This window comes from Perognathus longimembris, chromosome 11 (genome assembly GCF_023159225.1).
Source record: "Perognathus longimembris pacificus isolate PPM17 chromosome 11, ASM2315922v1, whole genome shotgun sequence".
Lineage (NCBI taxonomy): Eukaryota > Metazoa > Chordata > Mammalia > Rodentia > Heteromyidae > Perognathus > Perognathus longimembris.
The window spans coordinates 49,820,613-49,841,971 of record NC_063171.1 but is presented as its reverse complement, the minus strand read 5'-3'; the positions used below and the strand labels follow the sequence as shown (position 1 = coordinate 49,841,971).

General features: G+C 39.0%; 1 protein-coding gene across 8 annotated transcripts in view; it reads right to left on the bottom strand.

Annotated features, from left to right (window-relative positions):
- Esrrg (estrogen related receptor gamma) overlaps window positions 1-21,359 on the bottom strand; it is a 589,495-nt gene that overhangs the window by 219,551 nt on the left and 348,585 nt on the right. For 4 of the 8 annotated variants that reach the window (XM_048356657.1, XM_048356655.1, XM_048356651.1 and 1 more), the window contains one exon: window positions 14,278-14,362. The exons of the other annotated variants lie outside the window; for them this stretch is intronic. The gene's annotated coding sequence lies outside the window, so the exon portion shown is untranslated. The remainder of the gene's footprint in view (window positions 1-14,277; window positions 14,363-21,359) is intronic. 8 annotated transcript variants of the gene reach the window in all.

The following is a 21,359-nucleotide window of genomic DNA, read 5'->3' as shown; positions in this document are numbered from 1 at the left end:
TCTCTACATTAAGTTAATGTTAAAATCACAAGAACTTATGAAAACTCACTTGATACTGTATGCCCGCTCCAAACTGGACAAATATGTAAAACTAAACAAGGTACACAAATTTAAATTATCCAATTGCCTTGTAATCTATCACTCCAAATTTATTTTTTTCTTAAGATCATAAACCTTTGAAAACCTCTTTAGCTTTTGGAATCATTTTCCCCTGCTGTTTTTTTTTTTATTTGATAGATTGTGGATGGTATAATATATCATACTACAGAAAAGCAAGCCAGGACGATTACAAACTATCCATAATTCCAAAAGAAAATCACCATGAGCATCCCTTAAAGAATAGGCCTGGAGGGCCAGGTACAAAACTCCCTCAAGAGCTGTGTGGCCTTCAAGAGGACCCCTACTTATCTGTCCCTTGCTCCTTCATCCATACACTAGGATTTCTATTGTGCTACAAACCTGCTTAAGAACACACCTTGCCCATGGAGAGCATGCAGAGTTCTTTCCAAGTCAGAATGATTACTTCATATTACCAGCAAACCTCTATCAATTCATCATACCTCATTTTCTGTTGCCTTTCATTTCTAGGGCACAGGCTTTGATATTTAAATTATTGTCTCGATTGGCAAGAAGCAATCATTTCTGCTGAAAGTGATCCCTTCCACAGAAACACTAAAAAAAAAATAAAAATTAAAACCCCCCACAAACTTGCCTTTTAACAAACATCTTCCCAAATCATGGCGTCCATGTAAAAAAATGCCCTTTTTCTAGGGAATAATTGTCTCACCTCTGTAACCCACCAAACTCTTTTTCCAGTGTTTCTGTGAAAGTAGGAACTCAAAAGAAAAAAAAGAATGAAGGAAAGAGAGAGAGGAAAAGAAATCTGAGAGAGACAGAAAAACTAATAGAGGCAATTTGGTTTCTGCTTAATTAATTCAGGATTATTTCACTTTCATTTTGTCAAGCTAATAATATACACGGTGGAATGTCAGAAAAAATTAAATTATAAACTACACTGTCTCCAATGGGAAAACTGACTTTAGTTATGTTAGATTTGGCCTGGTAAAATACAAATGTATTTTATATTATTCTGCAGGCTTTCCATAATCTGCATGGCATGTATTTACAGAGTAATACTTAACATTTTGAGATTATCCATTAATAAATGAGTTACAGTTATATTCTTTCCTGCATGTTAAGCACCAGGAGTTAAATGCAGAAAACATTCAAGGTCAATGTCCCATTTTAGACCTTTGCAGGCAGCGGTAATATTATGATAATCAAGCTTAAAATATTCCTATAGAAAGAGTAAATTAGCCTTTTCACTTGAAAGATGATTATGATAAACAATAAACCTAAGAGAGGACAAAATTCCTATTTTTAAAAGCCATAAATTGTTGACTCAATCATGTGTGTGATAGTATTGTTCAAAATAAAGGGTAGCTTAGCTCTGTGAGGGAGGAGGGGAAGACAAGCAAAGAGGAGAAAGGGGCAGTGGAACAAATATGACAGATTTCAGAATAAGCAATGAATGGTTTGATACTAGGACAATGATCAAATTATCCAGCTTAGCCACCCCATTAAGCATAAAGTACATTTGAAGTTGTGTGTGTTATACATTTGTATCTGTACCCATCTACCTCTCTATCTATCTATCTATCTATCTATCTATCTATCTATCTATCTATCTAATCTATCTATCATTAATAAAGTGTACTTTATTAAGTGTACTTTATAAAGTGTCTAAAATGTTCAACACAATTTCAAAGCTCTCTTTTGTCCTGTCATTGTCATTAACCCTTTGCCCAGATTTTCAAAGAACTTGCTAACAAAGAAGAAAAAAAGACACATTAACCTCCATTGTCCACATAAGCAGGTTTAAAGAGGTTATTACACATAAAAAGCAATGTTACAGCCTAGCACTTTAGTAATATTCCATTTTGTAGAAAAGTATGTTTGTTAAATTCTGCTTTCGTCAGCCAAAAATAAAATATATTTGAGGGATGAAATGTTTGTCAGGAGACTTAAAAACAGTACAGGAAAGGGACATAACCTGTTCTTCTATAGGTGTTGAGCTCAGATTCGAGTTACCTTTATGATGCTTCAGACCATAGACCCTGCACTCAGGTGTCAGTTTTTTCAGTTAAACTAACTAAGCACAATCTTTGGCCCTAGTTGTGGGTAGAAACCATGTGGCCCCATTAGTGGGCCATGCCGTTGTTGTCCTGGCTGAGTATCCCAGTGTTATAGTAACCATTTTATTCCCTCAAATGTGCCCAAGTTTAGGCAGGTGTTGGTGGCCCATGTTTGTAATCTTAGCTGCTCAGGAGGTAGAGATCTGAGGATCTATGTTCAAGGCCAGTGAGGGCAGAAATCTCTGTGAGAGTCTTATGTTTAATTATCCACTCAAAAGTAGGAAGTGGAGTTGTGGCTCAAGTGGTGGAGCACCATCCTTGAGCACAAAAGCTGAGGGACAGCACCCAGACCTGAGTTCAAGCCCTAGGACAGACCAAAAAAGAAGAAAAGCTCCCGTTTGGATTATAAATTTTATTATCATTCTTAACATAGTGAACTCTGCATAAATACTAGCAATGTTAATTTTGTGCGTATGCTTGTGCTGGGGCTTAAACTCAGGGCCTCTTTTTCTTGTCTGGATTTTTTTTTTTTTTTGGCTCCAGGCTGGCTTTCTACTATTTGAACCACACCTCCACTTCCAGCATTTTTCTGGTTAATTGGAGATAAGAGTCTTAAGGATTTTCCTGTCTGGGGTGACCTTAAGCCATGATCTTCAGATCTCAGCCTACAAATTAGCTAAGATAACGAGCATGAGCCACCAAACCCAGCAGCAATGTTTATATTTAAATCTCACTGAAAAGAAAAGATATGAGAGAATCATGCTGTAATTCAACTGGACTTCAATTCTTACTAGTTCAAAGGACTTAATACAGAGAAGACAAATAAGTGCAGTGTTCCCATTAGGAAAGTATTGGAAATTTTGGCATAAGATGCTATGAATTACTGGCTATACCATCATATATTCATTGGCTCAATGTAAAGAGAGGTTGCAATGAAAGCTGTTCCCTTTCCTCATCACCTATCATCAGCTACTGTCATTGTTGATGAGTAAAGACAGACTTATAAAAGATAACTGATTCTGCTGACTCTGCAGAGAATTTATCTAAACATTATTTCCCAATAGAAAGAGAGAGAAACATGGGTCTATATTCCTTTTCTCTTCCTTAAAGGCACTTCTTCCCCACCCTAGCAATTCAGTCAATAAAGCTGTTGATTTTATTACTATTCCAAGCTCCAGCTCATTCATGTAGGAGTTCTTTTGATCAGATATCCCAAGAACTCAATTTATTCACAAGGCTTTGCTCTTGTTACATTGAATGGCCACTAATCAATGATGGAGCAGTGAGCCTGGGCAAAGGGGAATTAGAAGCTGGAAAGGCCATAGTAATGGAGTCCAGTTTGGTTACCTTACAGGTGCAGAGAATGAGTCTTAGACTAGTTAAGAGTTTCATCCCCAGTTACATATGTAGGTAGAAGGAAATGTCATATTGGAAAAGAGTACATTTCTGCTCTTTCCAGTATTTAGCAACAAGCTACTAATATCAACCCACTACTGTGGACAGTATACTATTGCATATAACAATCTCTAATTAGTGTTTTTATAAGTACCTGGTGATGATCATTTCCTTTAGGGATTTAGTTTTTATTAAACTATCACTCCTTTCCCCACTCCAACCTGACCCAATTAAACTGGCCAAGGCTGATGGCAATCCTAAAGCCAACAATGTGACTTTATAAATATTCCTGCCCATGTTCTTGGCTCACATAGAATATATCTGGGATGAATGAATGAACGCATGAATGAATGAACAATTTACCAATGTTATTTCACAGTTAATTATTAATCTGTTTACACAGTCTGCCAAATTATTAGAATGGGAAATTTTTTTTTTTTTTTTTTTTTTTTTTTTTTTTTTTTTTTTTTTGGCCAGTACTGGGCCTTGGACTCAGGGCCTGAGCACTGTCCCTGGCTTCTTCCCGCTCAAGGCTAGCACTCTGCCACTTGAGCCACAGCGCCGCTTCTGGCCGTTTTCTGTATATGTGGTGCTGGGGAATCGAACCTAGGGCCTTGTGTATCCGAGGCAGGCACTCTTGCCACTAGGCTATATCCCCAGCCCCGGGGAAAATTTTTTAAATGACTACTTTTTTAAAAAGCCATCAATGCACAAGAAATTGATAGAAAAGGACAAAAATAAAAAGTCAAGTCCAAGACGTGTGTGTGTGTGTGTGTGTGTGTGTGTGTGTGTGTGTGTGTGTGTATGGATAAGGATAGCTGAGGAGGAACAATTTGTTCTGATTGCTTTCTTTCTCGACTTTTCATTTTTCTATGCTTTTCAAATAACCAACCAAATATTCCACAGATACCCTGTAAACATTTTTCTCATTGAAGAAGAGAATGCTTCTAAGAATCATTATTTCAGGTATATGCCTTGAAACCAAATATCCATAATGGCTCATAAGCCATGCAACACTTTCTATATCAAGGCTTATAGGTACTTTTCATTCCATAAGTTTCCTTGATCAAATGTTGAGAAGGATCTTATAAACAATGACCACAAAATTATTTATCTGGGGCATTCATTGTGCTTGGAGAAAACCCTGAATACTTTGAGAATGGAGGTAGACTTGTCTTTTTATGTACAACAAAAGAACAAAATGATCAACAGAATAAGCAAAGTCTTGCTTCTCCTTGCCTCATCTCCTCTTGTCTCCTCCCTTCCCCTCCTCCTCTCTCTCCTGTCCTCTCTCTCTCTCTCTCTCTCTCTCTCTCTCTCTCTCTCTCTCTCTCTCTCTCTCTCTCTCTGCCAGTCCTAGGGCTTGGGACTCAGGACCTGAGCACTGTCCCTGGCTTTTTTTTTTGCTTAAGGCTAGCACTCCATCTTTTGAGCCACAGCACAGCACCAATTCTGGCTTTTTCTGCTTATGCTGTACTGAGGAATCGAACCCAGGGCTTCCTGCATGCTAGGCAAGTGCTCTATCATTAAGCCACATTCCCAGCCCTCTCTTGCTCTCTTAATTCCCATCTTTACTACCTGCAATTGTGTGTGCACACGCGCGCATGTGCACATGCACACTATATGTGCTAGTATCAAAGTTTGGACTCAGGGCCTATGTGCTGTCCCTTTGCTTTTACAACCCCAAGGCTGGGACTCTACCACTTGAGCCACAACTGCATTTCTAGCTTTTTGGTGGCTAATTAGAGATAAAAGTCTCATGGGATTTCCTATCCAGGCTGGGTTCAAATGAGAAGCCTCAGATCTGAGACTCCTTAGTAGCTCAGATTGCAGGCATAAACCAGTAGGGCCTGAAAACTCCCTATAATTCATTTTAAAAAATCTGGTATGTTTTGTTTAGTGGTTTCATGCCCAAAGGCAAAACTCTGATGAGAATATATCACACTGAAGAGTCAAATGCTATTTCTAAGAAAACATACTTGAGATGCTAAAAGAGAGTGAGACAAAGAACTCCTTCCCCATTTCCATAGTAGATTAAAAAATAAAAAAAAAAAACAAGAACAGGAGTGGTCATGGGCAAAAGGAGAGCTGACCACAGTATTTGAGGCTGAAATCCTTCTCAGCTCACCTGCAGTGTCTCACTACTCAGAACTATTTATAGTATGAAGGTTTATCCAATCAACGTCTATGTAGCTCAAAAGCAAATAACATAATTAAAGACCCCACTTTTTATTCCTAGAGTTCAGTTACCACTTGAATTAGGAAACTAAACAAATCAAAGACAATTTTCATTAGTGAGAAAAGAAATGTAATTCACTCCTCGATAAATGAGATCCTTAAACAAAGAAGTGAGATTTCACAAAGGAAGATTTTTTTTAACTTTATCTTGAAAATAATATACCCAGATAGAAAACTTTAGTTTAGAACATTTATAACTCCTAAGTAGGACATCATATATTTGAACTGAAACAAATGTTAATATTTAATATTAGCAATGCCATTCTACCTGGGGATCTCCTCATAACAATCCAGTGTGATATGTAGAAGGTATATCATTCTCATCATCACAATCATCATGATGATCATCTTTATAACTAGACTGGAGGTTCAAAGTTACCTGATTGCCAAAAGACATTTTAGCTCTTACATTGTAAAATAAGGACCCGATTTAAATTTCCTTTTAATTCTGTAGCACTTCCAAATTCATGCTATTTCTTATAAGTCTTTTTTGTATTCTCTTAAAAGGACACACAGTAGGTACAGAAATGCTTTATTAGAATGCATGTTTGTTCATCAGCAAATTTGGGTTCAGGAAACTACAAAGCGGCTCCTATGCATTCCAAATCCTACACTTCTTTTCCTCCTCAGAAAACACACACTATTTGGTGCCTGTGCTGTCTAGGTCCTATGTCAAGTCTCTGGCATAAACTTGCCCAATAATACCAAGAATGAAGATGACAAGAAGGGAACCCCAAGCTCTCAATTCCCTAACTCTGGCATAGATTTCATTTAGAAAGGGTGAGTCCTCATTGCTGCTTTGGTACTCCCCAAACTTTATAGCAGTGCTACCCAAAGACAATGCTAGATTAACTATCCACACCAACGGATCAAGAGGCCTACAGAAAACCACAGCGATTACACATAAAAACAGAATAAAAACACCACCACCCGCAATTGAAATTCAGTTTTCCAGGGACTATAATTTCCCTGGAATTTCCCACTTTCTCTTGCATAATAAAAAGGAACTCGGATGGTCTCATACAATGTAATAGCTATATAAACATCAATGTTTTCTGAATTATTCTATTCCATTGCTCTAATCTTTCCAGAATGCAGGAAAATATTTCACTGAGTAGTGTCAGGTGCTTGTGGGCTTCTTACAAAGAAGATCCTCGAAGGAAATATGGCCACATTTTGCTTAAATTTTGATTAAATGAGACAATATTTGCCCTAATGGTCTCTTTCTGTGGTCAGAGCTTTTTCAGTACTGCCCAAGTCCTGTACCACTACTGGCCTCATTTTTATCAAGTGTGCAGATAGACTGATTCAATTACTCAATCCTAATCAATCGTTAGAGATGTACAGAAACTAAATGTAAACATTCAGTTTATTCTTAACAGATTTAATTCACTGGCCCTGACTGAGGGAGAAAGTTAAATATTTATAAATAAGTGGGGTAGTATTGCAAAGATAGCGTGCTTTTCCTTGTGATTCTGGCTCTAATTTAGTCAGTTGCAATACTTAGCAACACAGTCTGCAGGATAGATGGAATTCTTTCAAATCTCTCCATTCTGTGAGAGAGAACCCATGGCTCTCTGGGTGGGGGGGGTCCCACAATGCTTTGTGTTAACTAGTCTCACTGGTTTATGTCAGGGTACCTTGTACTTGTGTCTCTTTCTGTTAACTTCTTGAAGGCCCTCAGTCATTCCAGCTGTGCCTAGCATTATAATCTGCCAAACACACTACTGATTTGAGCCAAAATTATTTACGGTCATGCAGCTTGATTTGCTGGTGAGCTTCAATGTTTCACTGAAGAAATCCTGTCAATATTTTAATGGGGCTAATATATTTACTCTTTCTCAATTAGCTACCCACCAAATGAAACTTATTTTGACTTGCAAAGGAAGGAATGTTGTGACTGTTGAATCAGCACCTCTGTGTGGATAAGAATAGCATGAGTACATTTTTCAGTGGTCAATCTTAACACAGGCCTCAGGGCAATGACAAAACCCTGCCATGGCCTATCCCTGATATCCATGAACGATCTCACACAACAATTTCTCACTTGTTTTCAATCTTTAACATCATAGTCACAAATAAACTAACATACTCTTGTTGCCTTGACTGGGAAGATGTATTTAAGAGTCTGCTTGCTTTCCATTTTTTCTTTTCTTTTTTATTATCACTAGTTTATGGAGGAGTTACCATTTAACAGAACAGTTTTTGAATATAATATATCTTGGCCAATAAAAATAACAGAAAGGTTTCCTTGGGTACATAATCTGAGCAATAGCCACTCCTCTAGGAGAAAACGGTGTACCATAAAATGTTGAGGTGTTGAGTATAATTTCAAAGTGTATTCTAAGACTTGAGGTATAATGCCCTGGTATAGCACTTGTGCTTGCCTAGCATGCATGAGGCCCTGGGTTCTATCCACGGAACAAAATGTGTGTGTGTGTGTGTGTGTGCACATGTGTGCACGTGTGTGCATGCACATACATTTTGGGAGTGGGGGTGGGATGGAGCTTTACATGTGTCAGGCCAGAACTGCTCTACCACTGAGATATTTTCCTATATTCCTATGAATTCTCTGAATGCTATTACAAAGGTGTGGGTTACTTATCTAACGGAAATTACCAAATAGAATTTGGCATGGGGAAGACAGTAGATTAAGGGGGAGAGGTGGGAGAAAGCACTGACAGCGACACAGTGGATATATGCCAGATCAAAGAGAAAAAAAATATGGCTTTCTCACTAGTAAAAACAATATGGCCAGGCACAACAACTCATATCTATAATCCCAGCTACTTCAGATGCAGAGAGTGGAGGATGCAGGGTTGAAGCTAGACAAAGCAAAAAGTTAAGGAGACCCTATCTCAAAAACCCAAGCTGAATACAGTGGCAAGCAAGGATGGGGGAGGTGGAAGTAGAGGGAAGTTTGGAGTCAGAGGCTAACCCCAGACAAAAACATAAAATTCTATTTACAAAATAGAAGTTAAAAGGGATGGACAGGTAATAGCTTAGCCTACAAAGAATCTTCCTAAAAGTAAGAGAATCTGAGTGCATCCCCCAATGCGCAATTAAAAAAAAAAATCTAGAACTCAAACTGCTGGCAGATTCCTGGTCACATGCTAATATCTCATGTGCTCATACTGTTTCCTGTTCCTCTGCCTAGGAAAGTCCTAACATTTGGTTCACTCTGTCATGGTCAGGAACTCTTGTTATAGGACGGCATCCTCTATCATCCCAGAACCCAGATACTATTGATATTTTACCATTCTGTTCTGGGTTCTCCTGTAACTTTAAGCTTCTTGAGAAGCCTGTGCATCATGATAAATAATCCAGACACTGGGGACAAATGCATAAAAGGTGCCCTCTGATGACTCATTCAAGTGAATCAAGTATTTTTACCAGCCATGGGAAATAGGCAAGAATTCCTGAAGAGGGAAAAATAAGATGTCATAAATCAGAGGTCTGCTTATTATTTTTAATAAAACAAATTAATGCTGGGTGGCAGTGGCTCATGCCTGTCATCCTAGCTACTTAGGAGGATGAGATCTGAAGATCATGGTTCAAAGCCAGGAGGGGCAGCAAAGTCCATGAGACCTTTATTGCCAATGAACCACTAAAAACAAACAAACAACAACAACAAAAAACACCAAGAAGTGGATTGTGGCTCAAGTGATAGAGCACTAAACTTGAGCATAAAAGCTCATGTTGAAGTCCCAGGACTGGTACATGCTCCCGCCCCCTTTTATATACAATTAATTAATTAAAACGGAACACATCCCTATTTGTAAACTCTTCTTCAATCTTTCATATTTCTTATTAAGGTGGACAGAGAGGAGCTTCTCAGGGATGATACTCAATGGGCACAAATGATATATGTTAGGAAATGCTAGTAATGTGATCCTAAGAGATGGGTACATAGAATTTCCACCATAGGTCTCAAATGAAGCATCAGAATCACCTGAGATCGGTTCATAATGTCAAGTTCTCATGTTCTAGCTGGAGAGCCGTTGGGGAGTGCAGCCCAGCAATCTGGTCTATCAAATCTCCCCAGAGATTATATATGGTTCCCACTTCAAGTTCAAGATTCACTGGTCAAATATCAAAGTATTTAAAGGCAAGATGAAAAATCAACCTCAATGTTTAACCTCTAACACCAGTTCCCTAATAGGATTCTTCCAAATGAGCCACAAAATCCCAAACCCTTTATAAGCAGCTATTTCACCACCAACTGCAACATATTAGAATCATTAACACTCCCACCTCTAGCCCTTAAGAAAATCAGATTAAGGAGGCAAAGTGTAGGGTTTAGTGTGGTGGTCCAAACTTCTAATCCCCACCTGAGAAGCAGAAGTAGGAGAATCGGCCAGTCTGGTCTATTAGGCACCATCTAAAAATTTTTTTAAAAGAAAAGGAAGGGGGTGGGGGAGGACAGAACCCACCAAACAAAATAGATGTCAAGAACAATTATTTCTTTTCTACAGTTCATCTCCCAGGTCTTCATTCCTCACACTTTCCTACAGATGGTTTTAGAAATAAATGGCCAAATAAATGATACAATCCTAAGCCGGTCTCCTGACCTCAGCCCCTTCATTGCTGAAAAACAGTCCTTTAGATCACTGATTTGGTATTATTCTATGCTTAAAAGCCCTGACAAGTGATAAATAAAAAATATATATATATAGATAGATAGATAGATAGATAGATAGATAGATATAGCAACTCTCCTATCTTTAAATTCTCTGTTTTGAATGAATACTGATTTTGTGACATGAAGTGCTCTATAATGAAATGCAAACAAAGAAAAGCCTAAATCAGTTTACCAAAAAAATCCATTTATCCAACAGTGTGGAGATGTTGCTATTTTAGTCTAGACAGTTCACCGCAGCTCTTGATCAGGGAGTTAAACACCTCCAGGTCCCATGAATGGAAATAAAGGCCTCTGGGCACAGATATATTTTCCTTTCAAAAGTCTTTGTTGCAACTTCTAGCTAATTAAATGCCCTTATAACAAGAGATGCTTGGGACATAGCATCAACTACCATTCTTATGTCTCATTTACATTTCTATAAGGTTTCATAAGCCTAGTCTAAAGGAGAACTCTTTCTTGCTCCATTTTGGACCAGAGAGAAGTCTAAGGCCTGCAAAGGAACATAATGAACATATTTTTTAAATGATGAAGAAAGAGGAAAAGAAAGAAGGAAGGAAAGAGAGAAAGAAAGAAAGAAAGGAAGGAAGGAAGGAAGGAAGGAAGGAAGGAAAGAAGGAAGGAAGGAAGGAAAGAAGGAAGGAAGGAAGGAAAGAAGGAAGGAAGGGAGAAAGAAAGAAAAAAGAACCTAGAAACCTCAGTGTGGATCTGTTGAAAAGTCATGCTTTTATATAACTAATAAACAAAAATTAGCAAAAATTTCAAGGCTTTGAACTCTTACTTGCCTCAATCTGGCTATCCCAAGAGACTTATCTGTAGGCAGCGATGTTCCTGTAATTGAGTTTGAATTCATTGGAGTAGTTTTGGACTTACTGTCTCAAATTTTTCACTATGGGGTATAATAAATGGAAATACAAATATTATGCAATTTTTTAAAGTAAGAAAAATAGATTTCAGCATAATTCCTTTAAATCGTTTTTAAAGCAAATTACTAGCCATTAAGTGGTATCAATAACACCACTAATATCATCATCATCATCATCATCATCATCATCATCACCACCACCATCATTATCATCATCTAAATACCATTGACAGATGGCGATCTTAATCATCATGGTCAGTTTTGGTAAATACTACAGGTTTAGGATGTGATAGATCTGTGTTCAACATTAATATCTTTGAAATTTCACAGTAATCTCATTGTTTCTTAATATCTCTGTCACTGTCTGTCCATATATGTCTCTCTCTGTTTCTATCTCTGCCTCTCAGTGTTCTCTTGTTTGTACAGAGTTGTTGAGCAGTCTAGGTGCTCTTGAACTCCCAATCCTCTTGCTTCAGCCACCAGCAGAGGAGTGGCATGATTGCAGGTGTGCACCACCACCATGGCCTGCAGCATCATCTTGAGAGATTTTATTGATTAGGGAACTGAACACTGACATCTTGCTACAGCTTTCATCATGGATAATTGGCTGAATCAATTCTAACCCTGCTCACAGGACATTTGACTGTTGCTATTAACTATTATGTTTCCTGCCAGCAAGTACCACACTTTCCAATTTCCTTAGTGATTCTCCAGAGTGAGGCACACAGAGTGTGTCCTTCGGCTCAGCAGCACAGAAGAGTGTGGATAGGAAGTTCTGAAAGGGATGCCTTAAGAGAAGAAAACTAACAAATGAAATCAGGTAAGGCCGACCCCATGAAGGATTCAGTAACATACTGTCTGTTGGAGCCTCTTCTACCTTGTTCTGTAAACAAGTGGCAATGAAATAAGGAATGTGTGAGTGCCAGTTCAATTTATTTATCCATACTAAATTTGGCAAGCATTTATCACATTGCTGTTAGCACTGCATTGAGTGCTAAACAAAATATTTACACACAAGAAAAACACAAGCCTACACCCTTTCCTTAGAAAGTTAGGTATCAACCATTTAATGCTCCTGGGTAACTCCTGGGTAACTCACCTTCAACTGAGTCTAGTACTGAACCCTTGACTACGTGACCATACACATCCATCTATGCCCACCTCTGAGTACATTCCTGAATGCCAAAAATGTACTCCAGGCCAAACACAAATGTACAGATTTTACCCAAAGACATTCAAAATACATGCAGTCATAAAAAATTGAGTTTTAGAAATGTGCAGACATAGGACTTCTAGAGGTTATTTCTACATCTTCCCATCTTTATTCCTAGCAATGCATGCTGTGTTACCTATGAGTAGTCTCTTTTTGGCGACCAATGTGTCCCATCTTCCATCTGTTCTTCTAGCAATATCGCTGGCCAACTGCCACTGTAGCTACATCAGCCTTCATGATGTCATTTGACTAGATTTTCCCTAGTACCCATTTGCTTTGCTCTGCAGGTGCAAGCAGGCATATACATATATACATACATACATATATCTATATATATATGTACACACATATATTATTTTTCCTGTAATTCTTGAACAGGATTTAATTTTGATTCCCTATATTTCTGCTCTATTTACCAAAGCTTGAAGCCTACAAAATCTAAAGTAGAACACATGGGGTATAAGCTTCCTCAATAAATTACTATATGAGATATGGGACTTAACTTAGGGTCTCTTTTTTTCCATTTTGTTATAGGGTGTCCATTTGTGGTATGTGTCCCTGCATTTTTTTCTCATCTGCATTTTGTTTTTCCTCTTTCATTCAATGAAGTAATATCTGTCCAGCACTTATTCTGATCCAGACACTGTGTGAGGCTCTTAATTTTCACCCTCTTGAGTTGAAGGCTAAGGATTCTCCCTCTCAACTTTCCCTCACTTCATCTAAGCAGCCAGACTGGGGAGCCTACCAGGTAGGTGACTGAGGGTCTATGTCTGCTTTATCCTTTAATAGAAATTTGTCCTTGAGAAAGTTACTTAGCCATCTCTCTGTTCTTAGTTTACTTCTCTTCAAAAAAATATTTCATAGAAGGAGCTTTTTTTTATCATACTCTGGTGACACATTATGTATCTTTCAATCTTTTGAATCAGGACAGATACCATGTAATAAATTTAACTCTGTCTATTATGAAAAGGGGTAGAAAGGGAAGATGGTGTAAGTACTTAAGGTAGCACTTAACTTAGGGCTCAATGTAGAGTTTGTGTCAAAGAAAAATGGAAAATATTTGCTGGACACCTGCTATCCCTAGTATCACATAACACACTTGCTTTGTAGTACACTGTTTAACCTCAAACAAGTTCAATAAGGCAAAATAATAACAGCTTAATTTCCTTGTGAAATTCTCTAGTGTAACTATATATATATACATATATGTATATATAATATATATGCCAGATATTATGGTGTTGATGATTTGAATTTTATGAACAAATATGCAGAAAGAAAGCATGAATATTGATACCCAAGGAAAGTGATCAGTAAGCCACATCACCACGATTAGGACTCTAGGACTAGGGGAGACAGAAGTATTCTCTTTTGCCATACCCCAAGCTGCTTCTCTTATGTAGAAGAGTAGGGCAGGCTCAAGCTAGGGTGATAAGGAAAAACTGGGCTAGGTGCTGGTGGCTCATGTTGTAATCATAGCTACCCAGGATGTTGAGAAATGGAGATCTGAGCCAGCCCAGGCAATAAAGTCTATGAGATTCTATTTCCAATTAACTAGCAAAACACTGCACTGGATGCCTGCTTCAAGTAGCACATACAACTCCAGCTGTGAGCAAGCAAAGGGAGCAAGAACATAACACTTGAGTTAATCCCTGGTACTAGAAAAAAATACACAAATAAAAAGGAAATTATGATAAAATGTTCATACTTATAGGCAACATACCCTAATCTGCAAAATATTAGTTTTATATTTATAGTGTTTAACATCTCAAACAGGATGGAATTCACATACCTGCGAATTATAGAAGTTATCAAAGCCAATCTTTAAAAGAATTCATTGCTTAAAGTTCTTCATTTTCATAGCATGTTTTTCTTGCCTAAGAATAGAAGAACAACTGTATCAAACCTGAATACTTGGGGAAACTTGGAGATATATGCATTTTTAAGGTATTACTTAGAACATTACATCATTTATTTAGATTCCACAGCTGACAATTGGCCAGTGTGAACATTTATCCAATACCTGCTTTGGATTAATAGAATATAACTGATGTACACAGCCATGACCGGCTAATTTCTGAAGCAATTATAAAAATGCCCACAGCTCCTTAATTCCTAACTGGAGATCTTAGATAGTGACCAACTTGTAAACATATTAGCCCTTAATTCTACCAACTCTCTACTCATCCAAAAAGAAAGCAGACTAATGTACATGTGTGCGTGCATGAGTGTGTGTACACTCCCACACTATAATCCTTCATTTTATGTTATCATGGTTTATAGCTTTCTTAAAATAGCCTAATTTAACTTAGGGTTTTCCTTCTACATATTCAAAAGACCTTGGATTATTATGACTGATTATCAGGTTGAGTTAGCAAGCATATTTCATTGAAAAACCTGTAAAACAGGCTAAGGGAAATAGATAAATCTTATCGGCCTACTTGTTTTCTTTCTAGCACAAACATATAGCTTTACAGCATCCCAACTTGCTTGTACACCTACAATCCCATTTAGTCCTTTTACTTATCTGCAAGATAAATGATGTTGGGTTGGGTTTCTAGCGATTGTTGAAATTGCCTGGGACAAGGGGCACAGACTTTAGAGGGATTACCTCCTCCCACCAGGCTTACTCTTTGTCTTAGCTATGCCTTCACTCTCTATCTTACTCTTTCAGCAACACCATGTGTTTAAAATTATGCCAATTTGGGCTAGTATGTGGGTTACAAAGGTGAGTAGTAGTACTTGCCTAACATGCATGAGGACCTGGATTTGATCCCCAGCCACACACACACACGCTCACACACGCCAATGTTAAGTTTACATCTTTATTATAGGTACTTAGTCTTCAATTTACCCATGCAACCCTGTGCTTTACACCAGCTCCTTTAAGCCATCATGACAGTATAAAGAAGAACTGGATCTCTTTCTCCTCCCACATGTCCAACAACCCCACTTCAGTTTTTCCAGATTGGATATATGAGGTTCAATGATTACCACTTCCTTCCTAACTAAATAGTAAGGCCTTCTCAAACAACCCATAAATACGTAATACCACAGTACTTACAGATAGCTAGCGAGTACAGAATCCTGGTTCTACAATAAAACAACGATGTGGCCTTGGGTAGATCATTCATTCTCCTTAAGCCTCAACCTAATACTGTCTTTGCCAGGAAAGAAAGGACTAATTTATACAAAGAATCTATTCAAGTCCACCAACAATATTAATCAGTGAAAATGTCATTTTGGTACAGAACACTAGTGCCTAGGAGACCAGAATATGATCATTGAGTAGAATCTAATAAATATTCACGGTTGTGAGGCATATCATGCTTATTCTATTAATCCCATTTTGCTTCAGTCTCCTGCAACTGAACTAGAAAGGGGATTGTATGAAGATTAGTTCTATGATGTTGCTAATGTGAACTTTGACTAATAATATCGCTGGAATGGAGTTAATACTCTTAAACACTTAATGCATTTGTTCAATAGGCTTATACTGGGATGTGATTATTGATTTACAAATATAGTTTAGAAAATAAAGCTTTGGGCTGGGGGACTAGTTCCATGGTAAAGACCTTGTCCCGCATGTGTGAGGCCCTGAATTCAAACTCAGCAGTGGAAAAGAAAGGAGACAGAGAGAGAAAAAGAGAGACAGAGATAGAGACAGACAGACAGAGACAGAGAGTAAATCTAGAATCTACCATAAGCAATGAACTCCTATTTTACTTATAAATGTTCATCCTTGATCAATGTCTCCTCACAACAATTTATAAGTATCACATGCACTTTTTAACCTACATTATCTGGACAACACAGAGAAAGATGTTCTGTGTCACAAGCATACCCACTTTCTCTAATTTGAACCAGTCCCTATTTTTCTTATCATATTGGCAGAATTCTGCAAACATTACAAGACAGTTGTACCAGGTGCAAAAGCAAACACTTTCCGATAATGTTAAGAGTTGGGTGCTAGTGGCTCACACCTGTAATCCTAGCTATTCAGGAGGTTGAGATCTAAGGATCCTGGTTCAGGGTTTGACGCCAGTCCCCCATGAGACTCTAATCTCTTATCTCCAATTAATCACTCAAAAACTGGAAGTGGAGGCGTGGGTGGCTCAAGAGGCAGAACACTAGCCTTGAGCAAAAGAGCTGAGGAACAATGCCCAGGCCCTGAATTCAAGCCCCATGATTGACAAAACAAACAAACAAGCAAAAAACAGAACTTAAAATGTAGCTTTGCTTTTCTGTCTCCCCCTTTCTCTCTCTTTTTCATACACATACACACACAATCAGCATCAAACTAAGAGTCTGAATATTAATAGAGCTATTTACAGACTATTTTCCACATTAATGCAGATGTCTCAAATGCTTTTTGCTGTTTGCTCTGTCTAAACACACCAGGTCCATTAAGTTTTTCTCTAGCATGAACTCAAGCTACACAAATAACTTCATGCACTTTTGCCCATCCACAATTTCTGATTCCTTAATGAGTCAGCTAAAGTGAAGAGATCTGCAAGGATGGTGTGGGGGTCAGCTCATTTTCACCAACTCACTTTAATCAAGGGCTCTCTGATTTTTGGCTTGTGATCTGGGATGTGACAGGAAAGGCAGACCCAGGACTGGGTGGAGGGAACCTTGCAAAGAGGAACTAATCACAAAGCCGTGGTGCTGTAGTGTGGCCTGCTGGGCCCACCACCTGGCCTCGCAGACAGGAACAGAACAGGACAGCAACCCGTGTGGTCATAGCTGGGCACCGTGGTGGCAGTCATCTGTGGTCCGGTTCTGACACAGGAAGCACAGTACCTGCCTAGCGCAATTCGCTCCCCCCATCCCTTTGAGATTTTAACAGGTACTCACTCTTTACCCCAGTCCACCCTGTTTCCGGCAGGGCAAGTAGCCGGGGAAATCTATCCGTGGAGGACCTGTGACTAAACATCCGTTTGCAGTGTTCTGCCATTGCTTAAGGACCAATTAGCCAGCCCCTGTGGCAAACTGCTGTTCGGGGACCAGGGTCTGACACGAATTGACCATTCCCCCCCCCTCCCCCCTCATTGTTTATCCTGTCTCTCAGGTTCCCTGAGACCATACTGATGGCACCTGTTAAAGCTGCTTCTGCTAAGCTCTTGTGCATTTGCCTGGCTGGATCTGAACTTCCTGGATCTCTGGTTGAATACAGAGTGTTTAGAAAGCCCAGTGTTTGACAACAAGCTCCATGGGGAGTGCGCAGTGGGGGTGGGGAGGGGAGGGAGCCGCAGAGTACAATGTGTTCTTCGTCCCCGCCCCCCAACCCCCTACAGGAGCGCCCTGTGAGAGCACCCCAGCCCCCGTGCTGTGGAGATCAAAAACGGTCCCCTCGTCTTCAGTGGCACAACAACAGCTGTTTAATGTAATTCCGAATGATCCGCTTGAATGAAGTTGTCATTCTTGCAGTAATCTTTAATTTAGTAAAACACATAGCCAAGCCATGTTCTTTGAAATCTTATTTTAGCTTTTATAAAAGTTTCCAACCGCTGCATTCACCACATTGACAATAGAATTTTATAAAAAGCCATCACTGAGAAGTACACATTAAGGAAATTAAGGAAAAGAGAAAACTGAGTATTAATATCAACATTTTCCTCCCAAGTTAATTCAAGTCTCAATGGAGGTCTATTCAGACAGGAGGAGGAAATAAAAGTTCACATAACAACTTTCCCATTGATCGCCTTGTCTTTCATGTTATTAAACTTAATTTGCAATTTTCTTATCAAGAATATTACCTATATTAACAACTCAAATAGCTGTCAAGAAAATCACATTGAATACATTTCATTTTTAAACCTTTTGGGCGATATATAACTAATCAAAAACACAAATCAATCTGTCTTATCCCCTTCCTTCCTTCCTTCCTTCCTTCCTTCCTTCCTTCCTTCCTTCCTTCCTTCCTTCCTTCCTTCCTTCCTTCCTTCTTTCCTTCCTTCCTTCCTTGTTCCCTCTCTTTCTTCTCTCCTTCTCCTTCTCCCCCTCCCTCTCTCCCTCCCTCCATCCCTTCCTTCCATCACCATTGCTCATCACAGTTTGCAGAGGAAATCAGTTAACAAGACAAAAACTGCCTGGCCTATCTTCCCAGGCTTTCTGCAGTTCCGCTGTGAACAACAGAGGGCGCTGATGTTTCTACTCTGGCAGACATCACTACGGGGAGCTAGAACTGCTTCTGCTTAGGCAGCTGGGTTACCTCTTATGCTATAGACATTCTCCCTTCTCTTGAGAAAGCTGCCTTTATTCCCTATTAGTATATATTCTACTTCCAGTTTTAAAAGGATTGCTTTAAAGAGTACTCAGTAACCGTTTGTGATACACACACACACACACACACACACACACACACACACACACACATCGCCTGGATTTTCTCCTTACCTTCTTGCTCTCCTTCCTAATTCCATTTAGAAGCAATGCATTTCAAGATCATGCTGTTACTAGAGCCTTGCCTTAAAAAACTGAAAGGTTCATAGGTTAGGACCCTTTAAAAATATCTTAAGTCCTAACAGTCTACAACCTAAGGTCTTAGTTTAGCAAATGGCACAAATTAATAAGTTGCTTGAATCAACACACTGAGATATAGTTCTTTACAAAGCAAATAGCTTAAAAATACAAATCTCAAAGTCATAACAATGTGAAGTATTTCATTTGAATCAAATGTGATGCATCATCCATTAAACATTCATATAAAATACTTTGGGGAAATGCTCTGTTTAACCATTTTCTCCCCATAAAAGCTAAAATCACCTCATCAGAAAACACTCCATTATTTTACCTGGAATAGTTCATAAGAACATAAAACTCCATTTAGCACCATAACCCGTTCTCTTCATCTACCCTCTTAAAATGCTTAGCCATCTTTCTCATTGCTATTCAAAGAAACAGATTTATTTCTCACCCTGGAGTTGGGAATTTTGGCATGCCAGATTGAAAATGTATCCAACACCAAGAAGTGGATGGGTTATTCTTAGTCTTCTTACACACTTAAGAGAAAATGGGACAGCATATAGCTCTGTATCAAGCAAAGTTCTTCAGAAACTACGACTTCAGCTAGTGCTAGATTAGAAAGGATATTGTCAGGTTAGAAAAAGACCTGGGATCAGGAACGACAGGCATCCCTGCTCTAACAAAAGAAATAAAGGGGAAAAATCTGAGGGATGATGTGAAGAGGGGATGGAATTATTCCCCTGGTTACTAGACTTTTACTGTGTGTGTGTGTGTGTGTGTGTGTGTGTGTGTGTGTGTGTGTGTGTGTATGCAGGTACCAAAGCTTGAATTCAGGTCCTGGGTACTGTCCCTGAGCTTTTTCATTCAATAATGGCACTCTACTGGAGTCACTGCTCCACTTACAGCTTTTTGCTGGTTAAAGCGTAACATGGACTTTCCTGCCAGGGTGGCTTTAAAGCATCCTCCCCAGATCTCAGCCTCCTGAGTGGATAAGATTACTGGTATGAGTCACTAGTGTCCGGCTAATACATCTGATTTTTAAAACAATGATGGTTCTAGAAATAAGAGCAATCTCATTCAGAGTGGGAAAGGCAATCACTGACATTTGGTGGGGGTGTTCTGCCTGAGTCCAGCTGTATAAACCCTTTACACCACTAAATATCCATTCCTTTCATCTGCCCTATCTCTGTCTATCCCTGCCCGTCCACGATGCTTTTCTCTTTTACCTTTCCTGTCTAGGTATCAGGGTCCGAGTGCCAAGAGTAGACCCTCAGGATATGCACTGCAAAATGGCTAAAATAATTTCCTATTTCTTGCTTTACAAAGTAAAGAAGGGAAGGTCTCTCTAGATAAGCTACCCTGAGATCTTCTTTCCTCGGTGTCTATAAAAGTCAGAATGGTCCTTTTTTTTAATCCTGTTTTTAAACTGTTCATCACATTTGGGGAGGAATATTAAGTTGATTTTTTTTTCTTTTTGGAAGAAGCTGTTCCATGCTGTGGCTGAGCTTGCTGGCAGCCAACAGCACCTCTGATTAGAAGGCTACTTCATAAATTACAAGCCACTAGAGTGAGAGTCATTATGTAGAATGGGCTGCGCCATCTGCTCGGTCCACTCTCAACATGATAAAGGCCATCATCTTTGCTCTGTGGCTTGGTTATTTCAAGGGACCTTCAGCCACAGATTAGGAGAGAAAGAGAAGAGAGAGGAGAGAGAAGAGAGCAAGGAGAGAGAGATTTTCACTCTAAGCTTTAAACCAGGGCCTCAGGCATACCAAGCAAACTTTCTCCAATGGAGCTCCACTCACAGATCTTCATTTGGCATTTTTGTGGAGATATAGATATAGATATAGATATAATCCCAGGACTGGGGTCTGAATTTAGGTTGTCTCACTCTGACTTGGGTTTTTCACTCAAGGCTGGCACTCTAACACTTAAGCCACCCATCCACTTCAAATATCTTGCTGGTTAGTTGGAGATAAGACTCGGGGATTTTTCCACTGGGGCTAGCTTCCAATTGAGATCCTTAGATCTCTGCTTCCTGAGACACTAGGATTATAGGCATGAGCCACCAGCACCCACTCTTATGAAATGCGCTTATAATAGGCACTAGTTCACTAGATGGTTGGGAAGATTAAAACAGCAAAATTCTTAGCATGCACAAAACACAAAACAGAATTGTTCCAGAGAGAAGCCTCTGTTGCCTTCCTACTTCACAGTTTCTTTTAATAACTCAAGATTAAAATTCATCAAACTAAAGCCAAGCAAGACTGGAAAACATAGATAAATGTAAGCCAGGATAATGACTCAATTTCATCAATCAAAAAAATACATATATATTTGACTTTACTGTCGGTAGAACCTACAGATACTACCATTTAACATGGAAAAATGGTAAATGAAGACAAA